We start from the raw sequence: 19,209 nt of genomic DNA, 5'->3' as shown, positions 1-19,209 counted from the left end.
GAGACAAGGGCGCATACCCATATAGAGATACAAGGCTGCAGACCCATATAGAGACACAAGGCCACGGACCCATACAGAGACACAAGGCCGCAGACCTATACAGAGACACAAGGCCGCAGACCAATACAGAGACACAAGGCCGCAGACACATACAGAGATACAAGGCCTCAGACCCATACAGACACAAGACCGCAGACACATACAGAGATACAAGGCCGCAGACCCATGCAGAGACACAAGGTCGCAGACCCATACAGAGACACAAGGCCACAGACCCACACAGAGACACAAGGCCGCAGAGCAGTGCAATTATAGGATCATGGAACCACAATATTCTTTTAGTGTACTGTAACCACGCTGCTCTGTTCACTGCAGGGCTCCTCGCCCATGGGGATGCTAGCCGGCCATAGACCTCTGGATAGCAATGTGCCTTGGATGTGGAGGACTGGGGCTGGTAGAACAGTCCTCCCCACCCCCCTCCCTTCTAAAGGAACCCTCCATGCCTCGTCTTCAAAGAGAAGAAAGTATGGCAAATCTTTAGGGTCACTTGACACTGCCGCCGGAATGCGCAAAATGTGCCTCACACCATTGGGGAGGTTTAATGGGTCCTTTCATCAGCATCCACTTCCCGCCAGTGCTAACTGGAAACACATTTTTACAAATAATGGTCCATATTGTCATGAAATCCGCAGCCCTTCATTGCAGACGCGCGTTCTACGTTTTATATATTGTTTTATATTGTTCCTTCCCCCAAGGGTGGGATGTAAGTGGACATGTACGTTTTTTTAGATCGGGACATGTTATTGAGGCGCGCCAATCGGGACTTTTTCTGCTTCGTGGGCATAAATTGTCAGTGTTAATGATAACACCATGCACATAAGGAGCATTCCATGTGATGCTCTCTGTACCCGGCAGAGCCCTGCACATGCTCCCTTTAAGGAGAGATCTTTTTAATTCAAGAAAGGACAGAGGAAGTTGAACCCCCATTACTGGTGGTCACTGAGTTCCGATGAGGTTGGTAACTGCATTAGGATGTCCATGGGGGCACGAGGAAGCCACAATCCTCTTTACCGTCACCCAGAAATGTTGGTTGCTGAAAACTGAAAGCAACCAACCCCGTGGGTAGCAGTCTGGGGGGATCGGACCCAGAATTACCAATTTCCCAGTAATTCCTCATTTCCAACAGGACCCTCTCAGAGCCCGGTGAGCAACCTCTTGGTAACTCGACCAACCCAGAGTTACCAGTTCCGCCAGCATTGGTAACTCCAGAGAGGCGAAATTTACTAGACGGGTGTCCGGGTCACTCGAAAGGAGGGTCTTAGGGCTTCATGAAGAGCCCACTGGAATTCCAAGTGGAATTGAACATTACAAGACCCCTGGGACACCACACAGCTGCCATGTTGTCTCTGGAGAGATTGGCTGCCTCAAGCAACTGAAATCGAAATCTCAGTGAGGAACTATCAAGGAGAATGAGGAATCACTGATAGATTCCCCTGGTAACGCCCCATTCCTAAAGGCAGTGGTGGCTGCTGTGGCATTTAAGTGGCGGGGCAGCTTGAGGGAGGGCAGCGCGTGGAAGCAGCGTGGGGGAAAAGAATTACAAAAATATTGCTTACCTGCGTCCTGCAACGTCGGTGCTCTTCTGGCCTCTGCGCCTCGATCACCGGTATGTCACAGGGACCCCCTACACCAATCCAGAAGCTACTCTTATTCTGATATTACCCAGCATGAGAGCAGCGCTGTGATTGGTGTGAGCGCCACAGTTAGGCGCTCACTAAAGGACTCTGACCCTCTGCTTGTTCTCCACCCAGCTGTAAAGCACAGCTCGGGGGGAGGGGGAGGGGGGGGGAGATCTAAGTTCGCATGATGGTTTGGCTGGCCTTAGATGGCAAGCCAAACACCGTCATGCTCACTTATTTATTTATTTTATTTTATTTCATGCGATTTTATATAGCGCAAACTTTACCCAAAGGTGTCAGAGTGCTTTACAAAAGGACCAGTTACATTACAATAGGACTTCGGAGTGCATGAGTTACATAAAAGATACAAACAGAAAAACTCTAAATTCACAAAAGAATGATAGTAAGGACATACGTCTACTACAGATACTAGTGGTTAGAGTTGCATATATACTGGTTGAAAATTCACTCAAGGAAAAGGTACAAACAGAAAAGCTCAAAATTCACATGTTAGAAATGAGGGGGCTCTGGTTGACGCAGGTGTGAACCCACAACAAGCAGGGACCCTTTACTTCTTGTCAGGGCGAAGGATGACTCCCCAGAATAACCCCTGCTCACCCTCTAGGTGCGTGGCGCGAGCAGTCTAGGCTAAGTCTCAGGCGTACACGGTTAAGCAAATGCAATTACACATACAGTAAACCCCTTGCATGCACCACAAACGGACACCAATCAGGAAGTATATAAAAATAAGCTTTTATGTAGATTCAGCAGATTCAAATACAAGGCCCGGTAACGTTGAACTGATGGGGCCACAATTCTTGGAAATACGGTAAAGTTCTCTTTGTTTTACGGAAGGTTCTTTAGGTGGGCACAAGGTAACTGTAGGCCTCAGCGCACTTCGTGCTGAGGCAGCGCCCAGGGAGCACACAGCAGATGACAGGGAAATAAGAACGTAGCGGACCCTGGATCCGATGCGAGCTCGCGGTCGAGTTCGTAAGTACAGTACCTTGTTTCTTGACGCAAAGGCGGGTGCGGGATTTCAGCGGCTCTTCGACAGAAGAGCGAGGCGGCGTCCGGGGCTCCCACACTTCACAATGGGGGTCTGATCTTCAGGCTCACGACAGGAGCAGGGTGTTTGCAGGTGGCGGGTGAACAAAGCGGGGCAGCCGGGCACGCAGATGCGTCCGGGCCGTCCGAGGCTTGGAGATGCTCACAAACGCCGATTCCGGCGGGAGGGTGAAGGTGCACAGCGAGCCTCCACCGAGCGAGGTGACGGGGCAGCCCAGCACAGCGTAGGGGGAGCGGCTCCGATCGAGCGAGGCTCTTCCCAAGGCGGGGGCGGCTAAGCAGTCCTGGTCACGGCTCAAGGAGGGACTGGGGCACGAGGGTCACAGCTCCGGCGAGGGAAAGGACACCACAGTCCAGCAGCAGGCGAGTGAAGATCAGGTAGAGCCCAATGGTCCTGGGGCTCAGTTCAGGGGGCAAGCTCAGTTCCAAGCCCTTGGAGATCGTTTTGGAAAAGCACAAGTCTTGAAAGTAAAAGTAAAGTAAAAGTCTTCAGCAACAGTTTCTCTTCTCTCCTTTGGCAGCAAGGTCACCACTGCAGGCCAATCCCCCAGGATAGGGACAGTCTTCCTCCTACAGCTTTCCCGGTGCCTCCTCCTCAGGCAGAGATTCTTCTTGGTCAAAAGCGGATCTAGTTTCTTAGGAGCAGGGCTCCTCCATTTATACCACAAATCTTTTGTTCTCCCAGGCCAGGGGGGCCCTTGCCTAGTTCAGTCCGGTTTCTGAGCACTTTGTTTACGCGATGCAGGCTTCTTCTTTCAGAGTGCAGGGCAGAGTCATCAGACGCTCCACAGGGGGTGGAGCCGGCATCGAGGTAGCGGAGCACTGTCCTATTCAGAGCCTAGGAGCACTCCTCCCACCCATCTACCTGTCGATCGTCCTATTCACCACCAGGCTACCTAGCCCTGCCCATCTGGGTTCCCCCAGCCCTGTCACTCACACCAGCCAGACATCAGATACACAACACGCAGAGGCGGCTGAAAGGTTTAGGCAAGCAAAGGCCAACTTTCTAAAAGCGGCCTTTGCAAACCCGGAATATTAAAATAAACCTTGCGAAAAGATGTACCTTATTATTCCGAGTTCAGGCATACTAAACTCGATCTCCTACCATGTTCCCTGGGTCGGTTAGGATCATAGGGTGTAATAATCCAGGCCGCCCATACTGGCCTATGAGAACAGGGTAGCCTTGCAGTAGTGAACAACAAGATGGCGGTAATTCACTACTAGGACATGCCACGCATCCAGGCTTGTCCTACCTTAGGCGTACAATGCACCCTGCCCGTGGGCCTACCAGAGGGGTGACTAACATGCAGCTAAGGGAAGGGTTTAGGGACTGGCAAGTGTGGGCACTTGCCGGTCAGCATGTCAGTACCAGACTGCACGCAGGTTCTGCGATGGCAGACCTCGGATATATTTTACCGGCCGCTTCTGTGGGTGGCACAACCAGTGCTGCAAGCCCACCAGCGGTGTTCGCATTTACATGCCCTGGCGCCCCCGGCGCACTTTACTGGGGTCTGATAGTAAATCAAACAATCCAATCATGGAATCCAACCAACATATACAATTTACATAGGGAGCACTCGCACCGTGACACTGGTTGGCAGTGGCACAGCGCGCTGAGCGGCCAACACCATAAAAACACATGAGGCACAGCGACAAAAAGAGGAAGGGAGACTCACGCCAAGGTGCCAGGTCTAACACGTGTCCCCTCCAGCTGAAAAGTGGGGAGAACTACCCTACCCCAGGGAGTTCCTCATCACTAAGGCGGAAAAATCTGGACAGACCGTCAGCATTGGCGTGATCTGTACCAGGGCGATGTTCCACCGTGAAATCCATACCCTGTAGGGAAATGGACCACCTCAACAGCTTTGGATTCTCACCCCTCATATGCATCAACCATCTGAGGGGCCTGTGGTCCGTCTGAACCCGGAAGTGAGACCCAAACAAGTAGGGTCTTAGCTTCTTCAGCGCCCAGACCACAGCAAATGCCTCACGCTCAATAGCACTCCACCTTTGTTCCCGTGGAAGTAACCTCCTGCTAAGAAAGGCTACGGGTTGATCTAGGCCCTCCTGTAGGAGAGTGGAATCTGACTAATGGTTGCCCCCAACTTTTTGCCTGGTATTTAAGTGGTTTTTGACTAGTCTGGCTGGGATCCTGCTATCCAGGACCCCAGCCTATCTGCTTTCTCCCTAAAACTGTTGTGAGTACTCTAGGTACAAACATAATTGGATGCTGGGCATGCCCTTCCAGTCCCTTGTAGATGGTACCCTAGGTACCCAGGGCATGGGTCCCCCAGTAGGCCTACCAGGGCTGCAGCACTTATTGTGCCACCCTGGGACAGCCACCCAAACTGACACCACCAGGCCACTACTGTAGCCTGGGTAAGGTGGTGCTAGCACCCCTTACAGGGATGTAGGTACCCTACGTCCCATACAATTACAACACATATACTCTCATAGGTCACCCCTATGGCAGGCCCTGGTAATCCTACAGGGCTGGGTGCTGAGGTATGTGTGAGGGGGGACCCCTATGTGAGTAGGACCTCCCTGCAACCTTCGTAAAACCGTTACTGGGTTGTTTGTAGTGTAGCCATACCATATACTCTTACCGCATTATAAGTTATTGCGTCATCGCTGTAACTTGGGACTGGCTACACAGAACCATATCGTGTTTGGTGTCAAACATGAAGGAATCATACCCCCAGTCCAGCCATGGGCATGGGGGCACGATTCCCCCTTGCTAGGAGGGTGATATGGGAAAAGCGGTAGATTTTAGACACCAATTTAAAAGTGCACATGTACCACAAAATGGCTACTGTCCGCCACCTACACGACTCTGGCTGGCTGTTGCTGGGGAAAATCCCAGCCTCGCCAGCTGGACAATAGGGCTCCTGTGGCAGGGAGGTGCCAGCACCTCCCCAGACAGGATGATGTGGATTGGAACAGGGTGGGTGCACCAAATGTCCAGTCAGAGTTGCACGTAGGCAGCTGCAGAGCCCCAACTCTGCATACACCGCCTGGAACCGGTTCAGGGGCATCCTGCCCCTCGCCCAGGCGGGAAACACACAAAGGGGAGTGGGTGTAGCCACCCTTTCCCGCCTCTACTCTGATTGGTAGGCTCGCTTTGGGACCATCCCCTAATCTTGGGGATATATGGGAATAACTTTGCCCTAGAGCCTTAGATTCGTCCAGAACTTTACAGAACTGACCTTCAACGAGCTGCTGCCCAGCTGACCGAAGAAATCTCCCTTGGGATAAAGGAGTTATCCCCCTGCTTGGCAGGCACCTAAAAGACTACAAGATACCCGGTTGGAACTTCGAGGCTCTCCCAACCTTCGACGCCTTCCAGCAACCTCGAGGTGGGTCTCCAGTGCATCCCAGCGTCCTGTGAGTGTGCCCAGCAAGTCTGAGTACCCTGGACCACGTGGGTGTCGAGATCCCCGCATACCCCGAGACACCGGCCACTTCTTGTCCAGCACACGACCCCGACCAGTGGGGAAGTTGTGCTTTGGCCCATTTCTGAGCCAACCATCCAGCAGCATTTGTGCTGACCCTCAGCTCCCTGGCCCGCTCCGGTGGCCCGTGGGAGCCCTTTTACGCACTCCATTTTGCTGCCTTCCGCGGTCCCTTGTCCCTCGACTTGTGGGCCCTGACGGAGGACAATCTTTGCTTCTAAGAGTTCCCCTGGTTGCTCCAGGCCTGCTCTACGCTCCCTGCAAAGGAGAGCACCCTCAGACCTCGTGGGTCTGCACCAGCAGCTGCTTTGTCCATCTTGCGTGGGTTGCGGTTGCCAATGCTTAGTGGATCCAATCGGGACACTAACACCGCAGCGACCCTCAGCCGACGTGGGACAGTCGCCCTCCAGAAGCTGGCCTTCCTTGAAGCCTCCCGGAGCCCGTGACTGCAGAGCCCAGCTGTACCTCCTACACCTGAAGCACCCGACTTCCACGAGCTCCTTGCTGTGAGCTCCCTGGTCACTTGCTGTGACCCAGACTCTGTCCCCTCTGCTTTCAGGTTCATCTTTATCTTCTCTTCAACTTCAGTCTTCACGACTTCCACGACACTCGCAGCTAGCAGCAGTTTGGACTACTTTTCCATAGGAAATCAGCCTGCGACCCGACACCAGAATCAACCTATGCACCCGGCTTCCCTGGGGCAGGTAACAGTGGTACTTCGGTACTCCCGTGGTGGTGGGCTCCCCAAAGCCTTAAGTCTCAAGCCTTAACTTTGTACTGTTGCTAGAAGTGTCCTTTAACTTTAAATATTCAACCGCGACATTCTCCATAGGCTATCATTGCGATCCCGATAGCAGCTCTTTGCACTGCACGCGCCTCCCGTGGGTCCCCTTCCTCTTAACTGTGGGTGGATTCTGAAGGGGCAAGCGATCCTGAATGCCCTAGGCATTGCCTGTAGAATTGTCGTGGTTCTTATACCACTATTTTAGTATATGGTTTGGTCCCCCCCTGGGGCCCATTGATTTCTGTGCTATTTATTGTGTTTAGAAATGCTTGTTTGAATTGTAACTTTGCCACTAGCCACATAAAGTGACTGTGGGATTCTGTCTAGAATAAATACATATATTTTATATATATACCTGTGTGGGCTACTCTTTCATTTGGTTATTCAAGAGGTTATTATGGTAAAACAATAAGCTTAACACTCCTTCAAGACTTAGCCTGAAGGCTGCTCTCCACAGCTACCACTAGGATAGCTTTCTTTAAAGGTTGTCTTAAACCTATCATCAATAAGAGTCGAATTGGACTGGTGCAAGGTGTCCCTATAACTAGGAACAGCATATGCCAGGCCAACTTCTCACATTGGTGTGCAGCGGTTGGATTCAAGCTTGCCATTGTTTTACCAGATAACAAATTGAATTTCTAAAGTGAAAGCCACTTGGTACCAAAGGTACATATAAATTCAAGCTAGAATACAATAAGTTCTACTGAACTTAGAGTTGTGTGTAGAGGGTTTAGCACACCTTGACTACAACTCAAGAGAGGGTTCAGTAGGCCACACTTAGTGTAGGTAGATACATCACTACACTAAACATGTCTTCCAGTGGCACTAAGGCTATGGAAGGACCCCAGAGGGTCCCAGTAGATAAGTATGATAATTTCACCTTTGCAGAGCTCAGGGAAATGTGCACCCTTAGGAGACTGAAGACAGAAAGAGGTGCCAACACAAAACGTCTCAAAGAGATCCTGCTCATAGCAGACTTTATGGAGTCCATAGGATCCAGAGGGACGGACAACGTGGGTGGGCACCCCTCAGAAGAGGACACTCCCAGAGTGGAATCTGAAGAGGAACAGGAAGAGGATGAAAATCCTGACCTGGAAAACACAGACCACTCACAGCATGGAAGTGATGGCCCAAGAGGCACTCCTTCCACCCTTAAAAGGGGAGTGGTGGGTCCAAGAAGGAACAGATCCCCCTCAGTGGGATCCAACCATTCTAAGGGATCCAAAGGGTCCTCTGCCTCTTCTCAGAGAAGAGAAACCTCTCATGAGAGGAAATGCAGACTGATCAAATTTGAGCAGGCTAAGCTTGAGCTTAAAAGAGAACAGTTAGCATTAGACAGGGAAACCCTGGAGCTTCAGAAAGCTTCAAGAAAGTGGGGTCTAGAGATCCCTGGTGGCAGTAAAGAAACCCCTAGAGTTAGAGAGAGAGTCCCTGACAATAGGAACCTCCACAAGATTGTGCCCCCCTATCAGAATGGGGATGATATCCACAAATGGATATCTGCTCTTGAAAGGGCCTGTAGAGTACAGAGGGTCCCTGTAGAGCAGTGGGCAGCAATCCTGTGGCTCTCCTTTTCAGATAAAGGAAGAGACAAGCTCCTCTCTGTAAGAGAAGAGGATGCTGATGATTATTATATCCTGAAAGATGCTTTAATAGATGGGTTTGGCTTAACCACTGATCAGTACAGACTTAAGTTCAGAGACACCCAGAAAGCACAAAATCAGGATTGGGTAGACTTTGTGGATTGTGCAACCAAGGCACTGGAAGGTTGGTTAAATGGCAGTAAAGTTAATGATTATAAAGGATTGTATGATCTCATTATGAGAGAGCAGATTCTTAATAATTGTCAGAACCAACTTTTACACCAGCACCTGGTGGACTCTGATCTGACCTCTCCCCAAGAATTGGGAAAGAAGGCAGACAAATGGGTCAGAACCAGGATCAGGCCTAAGAACCAAGTTGGTGACCAGAAGAAGGATTCCACTAAGCCCAAAGAGAAAGGTGGGGATGATAAACAAGAAAAGTCATCTGAAGGGCCCCAACAACCCAGTGCTGGGGGTGGGTCCCAAAATACTTCCTCTAATGTCAAGAACCCCTATTGCCATGTATGTAAGAAACCTGGCCACTGGAAAACTGACTCCAGCTGTCCTAAGAATGGCAATAAAGAGAATGTTCCTCCAAAACCTGCTCCAACACCTCCTGTTACTACTAGTAGTAATCCCCCAGGTGGTGGGAGTGCACCCAAAAACTTAGTTGGGTTCTCTTGGGGAACACCAGTGGACGCTGGCCTAGCCAGGTCCCCTGCATTAGCAACTATGGTCTGTGATGGTGGCGTGGGGTTTGCCAACTTTACCATGAGCCCCAGTATTCTGGGCAGGTACAGACAAGAACCAATAATCAATGGTCAGAAGGCTGTGGCCTATAAGGACACAGGGGCCAGTGTCACCATGGTGACCAAGAGGCTAGTGCCCCTAGATCAGCTTTTACCTGGGTTTAGCTATCAGGTGACCAACATTGATGGAATCAGGACAGATCATCCCATGGCAGTGATAAATCTCAGCTGGGGAGGAGTCACTGGCCCCAAGAGAGTGGCAGTGTCCCCAAACTTGCCTGTGGATTGTTTACTGGGGAATGATCTAGAAATCTCAGCCTGGGCTGAGGTTGACCACAAGGCCCATTTGAAAATGGTAGGAATTCCTGAGAGAGTGGATGAGACCCTGAGGGCCTCACCTCCACCCCAGGAGAAAATAGAAAGAGTGAAGCCTGAAACTATGGATCACTCTACACAAACAGAGAGCATAGGGGAGGAAGAGCAGTCTTCCCCCCACCAGACTACAGGTAAAGGTCCAGTTTCTCAGGGAACTGACCCTGCCCCTTGTGAAGTAACTGCCCCAGAAGTGGACAGGCTTGGCCTGCCCACCTCTCTGATGGCAGGGGACCCTTCCAAGGTGGTACCCAGTCTGGAGCAGGTATCCTGCCCCTCTCTACCCTGCCTCAGTCAGCCCAGGGCTGCAGAGGTCAGGGAGGTCAGTGGACCCTTACTGGGCCCCTGTCCAGAGGAACACCCTCATCAACAGATTAGGGACACCCAGCAGAGTAGTTTCAGCCAGGTGAATATTCCTCTACAAACTGAGGGATCCCCCTTAACCCTAGGTATAGGCACCCCTCAAATGGATGTTGTTGAGCACAGGGAAACCTGGGGCCTAGCTGCCCCAAACCTTCCAGTGCCCTCCACTATTCCAGCCAAAGGGATCCAACCCCCAGCTGTAGGCAGCCAGAGGTTGACCCTTAGGGCCAGATATGACACCGTCATGGGCAGAAAGGCTTCCATAGTGGCCAGTGATCTGAGGAGGTTGAGACCAACCCAAGTAGGGTCTCACTTCCAGACTCAGACACCCCACCAGCCCACCTCTGACCCAAAAACCAATACAGGTAATTTCCCTAGACTTTGGAGAAACTCTAGAACCCCTTGGGGTAGGATTTCCCAAGTGGACCATGACACAGGGAGCAACCATGTTAGTACAGGTTCTTCCTTATATGGCCACTCAGGAAATAAAGGCTTATCTGGACAAGGTTAGCCTTATCCCCTTTCGTTTGGGGGGGGGGTTATGTAGGAGAGTGGAATCTGACTAATGGTTGCCCCCAACTTTTTGCCTGGTATTTAAGTGGTTTTTGACTAGTCTGGCTGGGATCCTGCTATCCAGGACCCCAGCCTATCTGCTTTCTCCCTAAAACTGTTGTGAGTACTCTAGGTACAAACATAATTGGATGCTGGGCATGCCCTTCCAGTCCCTTGTAGATGGTACCCTAGGTACCCAGGGCATGGGTCCCCCAGTAGGCCTACCAGGGCTGCAGCACTTATTGTGCCACCCTGGGACAGCCACCCAAACTGACACCACCAGGCCACTACTGTAGCCTGGGTAAGGTGGTGCTAGCACCCCTTACAGGGATGTAGGTACCCTACGTCCCATACAATTACAACACATATACTCTCATAGGTCACCCCTATGGCAGGCCCTGGTAATCCTACAGGGCTGGGTGCTGAGGTATGTGTGAGGGGGGACCCCTACGTGAGTAGGACCTCCCTGCAACCTTCGTAAAACCGTTACTGGGTTGTTTGTAGTGTAGCCATACCATATACTCTTACCGCATTATAAGTTATTGCGTCATCGCTGTAACTTGGGACTGGCTACACAGAACCATATCGTGTTTGGTGTCAAACATGAAGGAATCATACCCCCAGTCCAGCCATGGGCATGGGGGCACGATTCCCCCTTGCTAGGAGGGTGATATGGGAAAAGCGGTAGATTTTAGACACCAATTTAAAAGTGCACATGTACCACAAAATGGCTACTGTCCGCCACCTACACGACTCTGGCTGGCTGTTGCTGGGGAAAATCCCAGCCTCGCCAGCTGGACAATAGGGCTCCTGTGGCAGGGAGGTGCCAGCACCTCCCCAGACAGGATGATGTGGATTGGAACAGGGTGGGTGCACCAAATGTCCATTCAGAGTTGCACGTAGGCAGCTGCAGAGCCCCAACTCTGCATACACCGCCTGGAACCGGTTCAGGGGCATCCTGCCCCTCGCCCAGGCGGGAAACACACAAAGGGGAGTGGGTGTAGCCACCCTTTCCCGCCTCTACTCTGATTGGTAGGCTCGCTTTGGGACCATCCCCTAATCTTGGGGATATATGGGAATAACTTTGCCCTAGAGCCTTAGATTCGTCCAGAACTTTACAGAACTGACCTTCAACGAGCTGCTGCCCAGCTGACCGAAGAAATCTCCCTTGGGATAAAGGAGTTATCCCCCTGCTTGGCAGGCACCTAAAAGACTACAAGATACCCGGTTGGAACTTTGTGGCTCTCCCGACCTTCGACGCCTTCCAGCAACCTCGAGGTGGGTCTCCAGTGCATCCCAGCGTCCTGTGAGTGTGCCCAGCAAGTCTGAGTACCCTGGACCACGTGGGTGTCGAGATCCCCGCATACCCCGAGACACCGGCCACTTCTTGTCCAGCACACGACCCCGACCAGTGGGGAAGTTGTGCTTTGGCCCATTTCTGAGCCAACCATCCAGCAGCATTTGTGCCGACCCTCAGCTCCCTGGCCCGCTCCGGTGGCCCGTGGGAGCCCTTTTACGCACTCCATTTTGCTGCCTTCCGCGGTCCCTTGTCCCTCGACTTGTGGGCCCTGACGGAGGACAATCTTTGCTTCTAAGAGTTCCCCTGGTTGCTCCAGGCCTGCTCTACGCTCCCTGCAAAGGAGAGCACCCTCAGACCTCGTGGGTCTGCACCAGCAGCTGCTTTGTCCATCTTGCGTGGGTTGCGGTTGCCAATGCTTAGTGGATCCAATTGGGACACTAACACCGCAGCGACCCTCAGCCGACGTGGGACAGTTGCCCTCCAGAAGCTGGCCTTCCTTGAAGCCTCCCGGAGCCCGTGACTGCAGAGCCCAGCTGTACCTCCTACACCTGAAGCACCCGACTTCCACGAGCTCCTTGCTGTGAGCTCCCTGGTCACTTGCTGTGACCCAGACTCTGTCCCCTCTGCTTTCAGGTTCATCTTTATCTTCTCTTCAACTTCAGTCTTCACGACTTCCACGACACTCGCAGCTAGCAGCAGTTTGGACTACTTTTCCATAGGAAATCAGCCCGCGACCCGACACCAGAATCGACCTATGCACCCGGCTTCCCTGGGGCAGGTAACAGTGGTACTTCGGTACTCCCGTGGTGGTGGGCTCCCCAAAGCCTTAAGTCTCAAGCCTTAACTTTGTACTGTTGCTAGAAGTGTCCTTTAACTTTAAATATTCAACCGCGACATTCTCCATAGGCTATCATTGCGATCCCGATAGCAGCTCTTTGCACTGCACGCGCCTCCCGTGGGTCCCCTTCCTCTTAACTGTGGGTGGATTCTGAAGGGGCAAGCGATCCTGAATGCCCTAGGCATTGCCTGTAGAATTGTCGTGGTTCTTATACCACTATTTTAGTATATGGTTTGGTCCCCCCCTGGGGCCCATTGATTTCTGTGCTATTTATTGTGTTTAGAAATGCTTGTTTGAATTGTAACTTTGCCACTAGCCACATAAAGTGACTGTGGGATTCTGTCTAGAATAAATACATATATTTTATATATATACCTGTGTGGGCTACTCTTTCATTTGGTTATTCAAGAGGTTATTATGGTAAAACAATAAGCTTAACACTCCTTCAAGACTTAGCCTGAAGGCTGCTCTCCACAGCTACCACTAGGATAGCTTTCTTTAAAGGTTGTCTTAAACCTATCATCAATAAGAGTCGAATTGGACTGGTGCAAGGTGTCCCTATAACTAGGAACAGCATATGCCAGGCCAACTTCTCACACCTCCTCATTAATCTGTGAAAGAACAGCCCCCACACCATGCTCTGAAGCGTCTGTCTGAACGATAAACTCTTTGGAGAAGTTGGGAGCCAAGAGCACGGGCGCCGTGCACATAGCAGTCTTCAAGGCCTCAAAAGCTTTCTGACAGGTGTCAGTCCAGATCACTTTCCTGGGCTGCTTCTTCGAAGTCAGCGCTGTCAAGGGGGCAACCATGTTGCCATACCCCTTGACAAACCTCCTGTAGTACCCGGTGAGACCTAGGAAGGCTCTCACCTCCGTCTGGGTTTTGGGCGCCTCCCAATTCAGGATGGTTTCTATCTTGGGCTGAAGGGGTGCCACCTGGCCACTCCCAACTTGGTGTCCCAAGTACACCACGGAACCCTGCCCGATCTGGCACTTACTCGCCTTGATCGTGAGGCCTGCCTTGCGCAGCGCCATCAACACTTCCCAGAGGTGACGCAAGTGTTCCTCCCAAGTGGAGCTGAACACTGCGATGTCATCCAGGTAGGCTGCACTGAACGAATCCAGCCCAGCCAACACCTGGTTGACCAATCTCTGGAAGGTGGCAGGGGCATTCTTCATCCCAAATGGCATAACCCGGAACTGGTAGTGCCCATCTGGGGTGGAAAATGCTGACCTCTCTTTGGCCCCCTCGGTCAAGGCGATCTGCCAATACCCAGACGTTAAATCAAACGTGCTGAGGTAGTTGGCAGCCCCTAGCCGATCGATGAGCTCATCAGCTCTGGGGATGGGGTGTGCGTCGGTCCTAGTGACCGAATTGAGTCCTCTGTAGTCCACACAGAACCGGAGTTCGGGTGTGGCTCCCGGCGCTGCAGCCTTTGGGACCAAGACCACGGGGCTGGCCCAAGGACTGCTAGAAGACTCAATTACCCCGAGGGCAAACATCTTGGAGACCTCCTCCTTGATGCAGGTCCTCACCCTGTCAGTCACCCTGTAGGCCTTGTGCCGCACAGGTGGACTATCCCCAGTGTCCACATCATGGACGCACCAATCAGTGACACCAGGGACCAGGGAAAACAGGTCAGAAAACTGTCCCAGCAACTGGCGACAATCATTCTGTTGCTCAGGGGTCAGGGTGGAAGAGAGGATGACACCATCAACTGACCCATCTTGCTCCTTGGCTGACAGGAGGTCAGGAAGAGGTTCTGTCTCCTCTTCCATTCCAGCATCTGTTGCCAAGAGCATGCCCACTTGGGACCTCTCCAAGTGGGGCTTGAGGCGGTTGACATGTAGGACCCTTAAGGGGTTCCTAGGAGACTTCAGGTCCACCACGTAGGTAACAGGACTCTTGCGCTCCACCACCTCAAAGGGACCGGTCCACTTATCCTGGAGCGCACACGGCTCCACGGGGGCCAAGACCCATACTTTCTGTCCAGGCTGAAGCTCTACCAGAGTGGCATTCTGGTCGTACCACCGCTTCATCTCCTCCTGGCTGGATTCCAGATTTGCCTCAGCAAGTTGCCTGAATCGCCTAGTCTGATTCCTGAAGGCCAGCATGTAACTATATACATTCTGGGGAGGCTTCCTGGGAGATTGCTCCCAGCCTTCTTTGACCAGACTTAGAGGTCCTCTGACTGGGTGACCATACAGAAGCTCAAAGGGACTGAACCCCAGAGACTTCTGTGGCACCTCACGGTAAGCGAAGAGAAGGCATGGTAAGAGGACGTCCCACTTACGCCTCATGGCTCCTTCTAGGCCCATTATCATGCCTTTGAGGGTTCGGTTGAATCTCTCAACCAACCCGTTTCCTTGGGGGTGGTAAGGGGTGGTGAACTTGTAGGTTACACCACACTCTTGCCAAAGAGATTCCATGTACTTGGACATGAAATTGGTACCTCGGTCAGACACCACTTCTAGAGGGAATCCCACTCGGGAGAAAATTCCCATCAGTGCCCGTCCCACCACAGGGGCCGTCACTGTCCTTAGAGGAATGGCTTCCGGGTACCGGGTGGCATGGTCCACCAGGACCAGGATGAACCTATTGCCCATCGCTGTCCTGGGGTCCAGTGGCCCTACAATGTCAATCCCCACTCGCTGGAATGGGGTACCGACCACAGGGAATGGCTGGAGTGGAGCCTTCTGCTTCCTTCCACTCTTTCCACTTGCCTGGCAAGTCTGGCATGTCCTGCAGTGAGTATCTGAACTCCTGCGCATTTGAGGCCAATAAAAGTGGGTGACAAGCCTTTCAAAGGTCTTGTCCTGCCCCAAATGCCCTGCCAATGGCACATCGTGAGCCAGCCCCAGTAGGAAGGCTCTGAAGTCCTGGGGTACCACCAGCGCACGGGCTGACCCAGGCTCAGCAACCTTAGGCTCTGTATATAGGAGGTCGTTCTCCCAGTAAACGAAATGCGATCCTGACTGATCACCTGCGGCCTGGTCTGCAGCCTGCTGCCGCATACCCACGAGAGAAGGGCACTCCTTCTGTGCCTTGCAAAAGTCCTCCCTGGTGGGACCCCCTTCCTGCTGCCAATGGCTCAGCTCCGGCAGGTCTCCCAGTTCAGCTATCTGCTCCCCTGTAGGCTCCAGGGCATCCCCCTCAAGGTCTGCTTCCTCCTGGACCGTGGGAACTTCAGGGGCCGGCTTCCCGCGCCCCTTGCTCCTTCTCTCTGAGGCCGGTTCCTGGGCCTCCCTCTCAGGCTCCAGGACCTCTTGAGTACCTCTACTGGCTGCCATGGACCGTGTGGTGACACACGCCCAATCCGGCATACCCAACATCTCCAGGTGAGCACTCCGCTCCACCTTAGCCCAAGGTGAGCTCTCCAAATCGTTCCCTAACAAACAGTCTACAGGCATGGCGGGCCTCACAGCTACCTGAAGAGTACCAGAGACCCCCCCCCCACTCAAAGGGAACCTGAGCCACCTTGCAGTGTCTCTCTGTGTTGTCAGCGGCAACAACGGGATAGAATGCATTGGGGACCACCTGCTCCTGAGACACCAGGTGACACCTGACAGCTGTCACACTGGCTCCTGTATCTCTAAGAGCTTCCACTCTATGGCCATTTATGGTCACCCACTGCCTGTACTTCTTAGTGTTCTCAGGCAGCTGGGTTGGAGGGACCACTTCACGGTCTAGCGAGACCAGGGACATCTCTGCGGGACCCCACCCACCTTGGACATCCCTCTCCTCCCCCAAGGCTACACTAGTCACCTGCCGGGGTGGAGCACCAGTGGGTGCTGGTTTACCAAACAATGGACATTTTACATCAGAGGCAAAATGCCCCAAATTGTTACACCTGTAACATCTTACGGGCCCCTTTTGAACAAGAGGACCTGTCGGGGCCCCGGTCGGTTTCTGGGGTGGGGGAGGCTGAGAACCCTTCCCTTGGTTCCCTTGGGGACTATTTTGGGGCCCTTTTTGGAACTGCTTCTGTTTACCCCTGTCCCCCCCACTCTTCTGCTGGGGACCCTGCCCACCTTTGGCGGAATCTCCCACGGTACCCTTGTGGACCCTGGTACTGACCCAGCGGTCCGCCTCCTCAGCAAGCTTCCTAGGGTTAGTCAGCCTACTATCGATCAGGTGCTGGCGTAGCTCAGGAAAACAATTACTGGACAAGTGCTCCCATGCCATTAAATCAAGAAGCCCTTGATAATCATTTACCTTACTACCCTTTACCCAACCATCCAGCGCTCTGCAAAAGAAAGTCACATACTCCACATACGTACTATTGGGAATCTTAGTGCAACCCCTAAACCTCTGTCTATATAACTCAGGGGTCAACCCATACCTAGCCATCAATGATTCCTTCATATGGGCATAAGAATTATGAACATCAGCAGGTAAATCTAACAGTGTGTCCCGCCCTTCACTCAGGAACCGTCCCCACAACCCCGCTCCCCAATCTTTCTCAGGGACCCGGTGGGAAGACATGGCTACCTCGTAGGCTCTGAACCACTGCCCGATGTCGTCATTCTTGAAGAACTCCTTCACTACATCCTTGGGAATATAAACTCTTGGTTCCGCCGGTACTGGCGGTGTGCTGCCACCAGAGGGATTAAGCTCCAAACTTTTTGCTTTCAGCTCCAGCTCCCTCAGCTTCATGTCATGCTCTAATTGTAGTTTCTTTTCTTCCATGGCTAATCTTTGTTTTTCCATATCCATCTGCCCATGAAGTTTTGCCATTTCCACCTCGTGTGCCCGGGTTGCGGCCCTGTCTGCCAACTCTTCTGGCGACAGGCACCTGCCAAACTCATGGACACTTTCTGGTGGAACCACTTCCACCTGATTCTCTGGTGCCTTTGACTCATACCAGGCCCTCAGCGCCTTCACGAATTGGGTCTTGTTTTTCAATCCAGTTTGGGCAATCCTGAACTTGGAGCACAAACCTTTCAATTCTTCATTGGTACGATTCTGAAGTGCGTCTTCCTCCCAATCTACGTCTTCAAATCCAGAGATTATGGAAGCCGCCCTTCCGGCGGAAAGTGAACCAGGCATGGCTCTAACAACGGAGATTCTTGGCAAAACAGAAACAAATGCTAGCCTTGTGGCTGTGTTACTGGTCTGCTCTCACTACGTGGTGATCAGTGATTCACTATACGCAAACCACAAATGCAAATCCGTAAATCCCACCGCTGCCACCAATGTTAGAAATGAGGGGGCTCTGGTTGACGCAGGTGTGAACCCACAACAAGCAGGGACCCTTTACTTCTTGTCAGGGCGAAGGATGACTCCCCAGAATAACCCCTGCTCACCCTCTAGGTGCGTGGCGCGAGCAGTCTAGGCTAAGTCTCAGGCGTACACGGTTAAGCAAATGCAATTACACATACAGTAAACCCCTTGCATGCACCACAAACGGACACCAATCAGGAAGTATATAAAAATAAGCTTTTATGTAGATTCAGCAGATTCAAATACAAGGCCCGGTAACGTTGAACTGATGGGGCCACAATTCTTGGAAATACGGTAAAGTTCTCTTTGTTTTACGGAAGGTTCTTTAGGTGGGCACAAGGTAACTGTAGGCCTCAGCGCACTTCGTGCTGAGGCAGCGCCCAGGGAGCACACAGCAGATGACAGGGAAATAAGAACGTAGCGGACCCTGGATCCGATGCGAGCTCGCGGTCGAGTTCGTAAGTACAGTACCTTGTTTCTTGACGCAAAGGCGGGTGCGGGATTTCAGCGGCTCTTCGACAGAAGAGCGAGGCGGCGTCCGGGGCTCCCACACTTCACGATGGGGGTCTGATCTTCAGGCTCACGACAGGAGCAGGGTGTTTGCAGGTGGCGGGTGAACAAAGCGGGGCAGCCGGGCACGCAGATGCGTCCGGGCCGTCCGAGGCTTGGAGATGCTCACAAACGCCGATTCCGGCGGGAGGGTGAAGGTGCACAGCGAGCCTCCACCGAGCGAGGTGACGGGGCAGCCCAGCACAGCGTAGGGGGAGCGGCTCCGATCGAGCGAGGCTCTTCCCAAGGCGGGGGCGGCTAAGCAGTCCTGGTCACGGCTCAAGGAGGGACTGGGGCACGAGGGTCACAGCTCCGGCGAGGGAAAGGACACCACAGTCCAGCAGCAGGCGAGTGAAGATCAGGTAGAGCCCAATGGTCCTGGGGCTCAGTTCAGGGGGCAAGCTCAGTTCCAAGCCCTTGGAGATCGTTTTGGAAAAGCACAAGTCTTGAAAGTAAAAGTAAAGTAAAAGTCTTCAGCAACAGTTTCTCTTCTCTCCTTTGGTAGCAAGGTCACCACTGCAGGCCAATCCCCCAGGATAGGGACAGTCTTCCTCCTACAGCTTTCCCGGTGCCTCCTCCTCAGGCAGAGATTCTTCTTGGTCAAAAGCGGATCTAGTTTCTTAGGAGCAGGGCTCCTCCATTTATACCACAAATCTTTTGTTCTCCCAGGCCAGGGGGGCCCTTGCCTAGTTCAGTC

The 19,209-nt window shown here is 52.6% G+C and overlaps 1 protein-coding gene across 2 annotated transcripts in view; it reads left to right on the top strand.

The window, feature by feature from the left end:
* SLC29A1 (solute carrier family 29 member 1 (Augustine blood group)) overlaps nucleotides 1–19,209 on the top strand; it is a 1,214,204-nt gene that overhangs the window by 210,286 nt on the left and 984,709 nt on the right. The window lies entirely within an intron of this gene.

Source organism: Triturus cristatus, chromosome 6 (assembly GCF_964204655.1).
Source record: "Triturus cristatus chromosome 6, aTriCri1.1, whole genome shotgun sequence".
Taxonomy (NCBI): domain Eukaryota; kingdom Metazoa; phylum Chordata; class Amphibia; order Caudata; family Salamandridae; genus Triturus; species Triturus cristatus.
The sequence above is the reverse complement of the archived record's forward strand: the minus strand, read 5'-3'. Positions and strand labels throughout refer to the sequence as shown.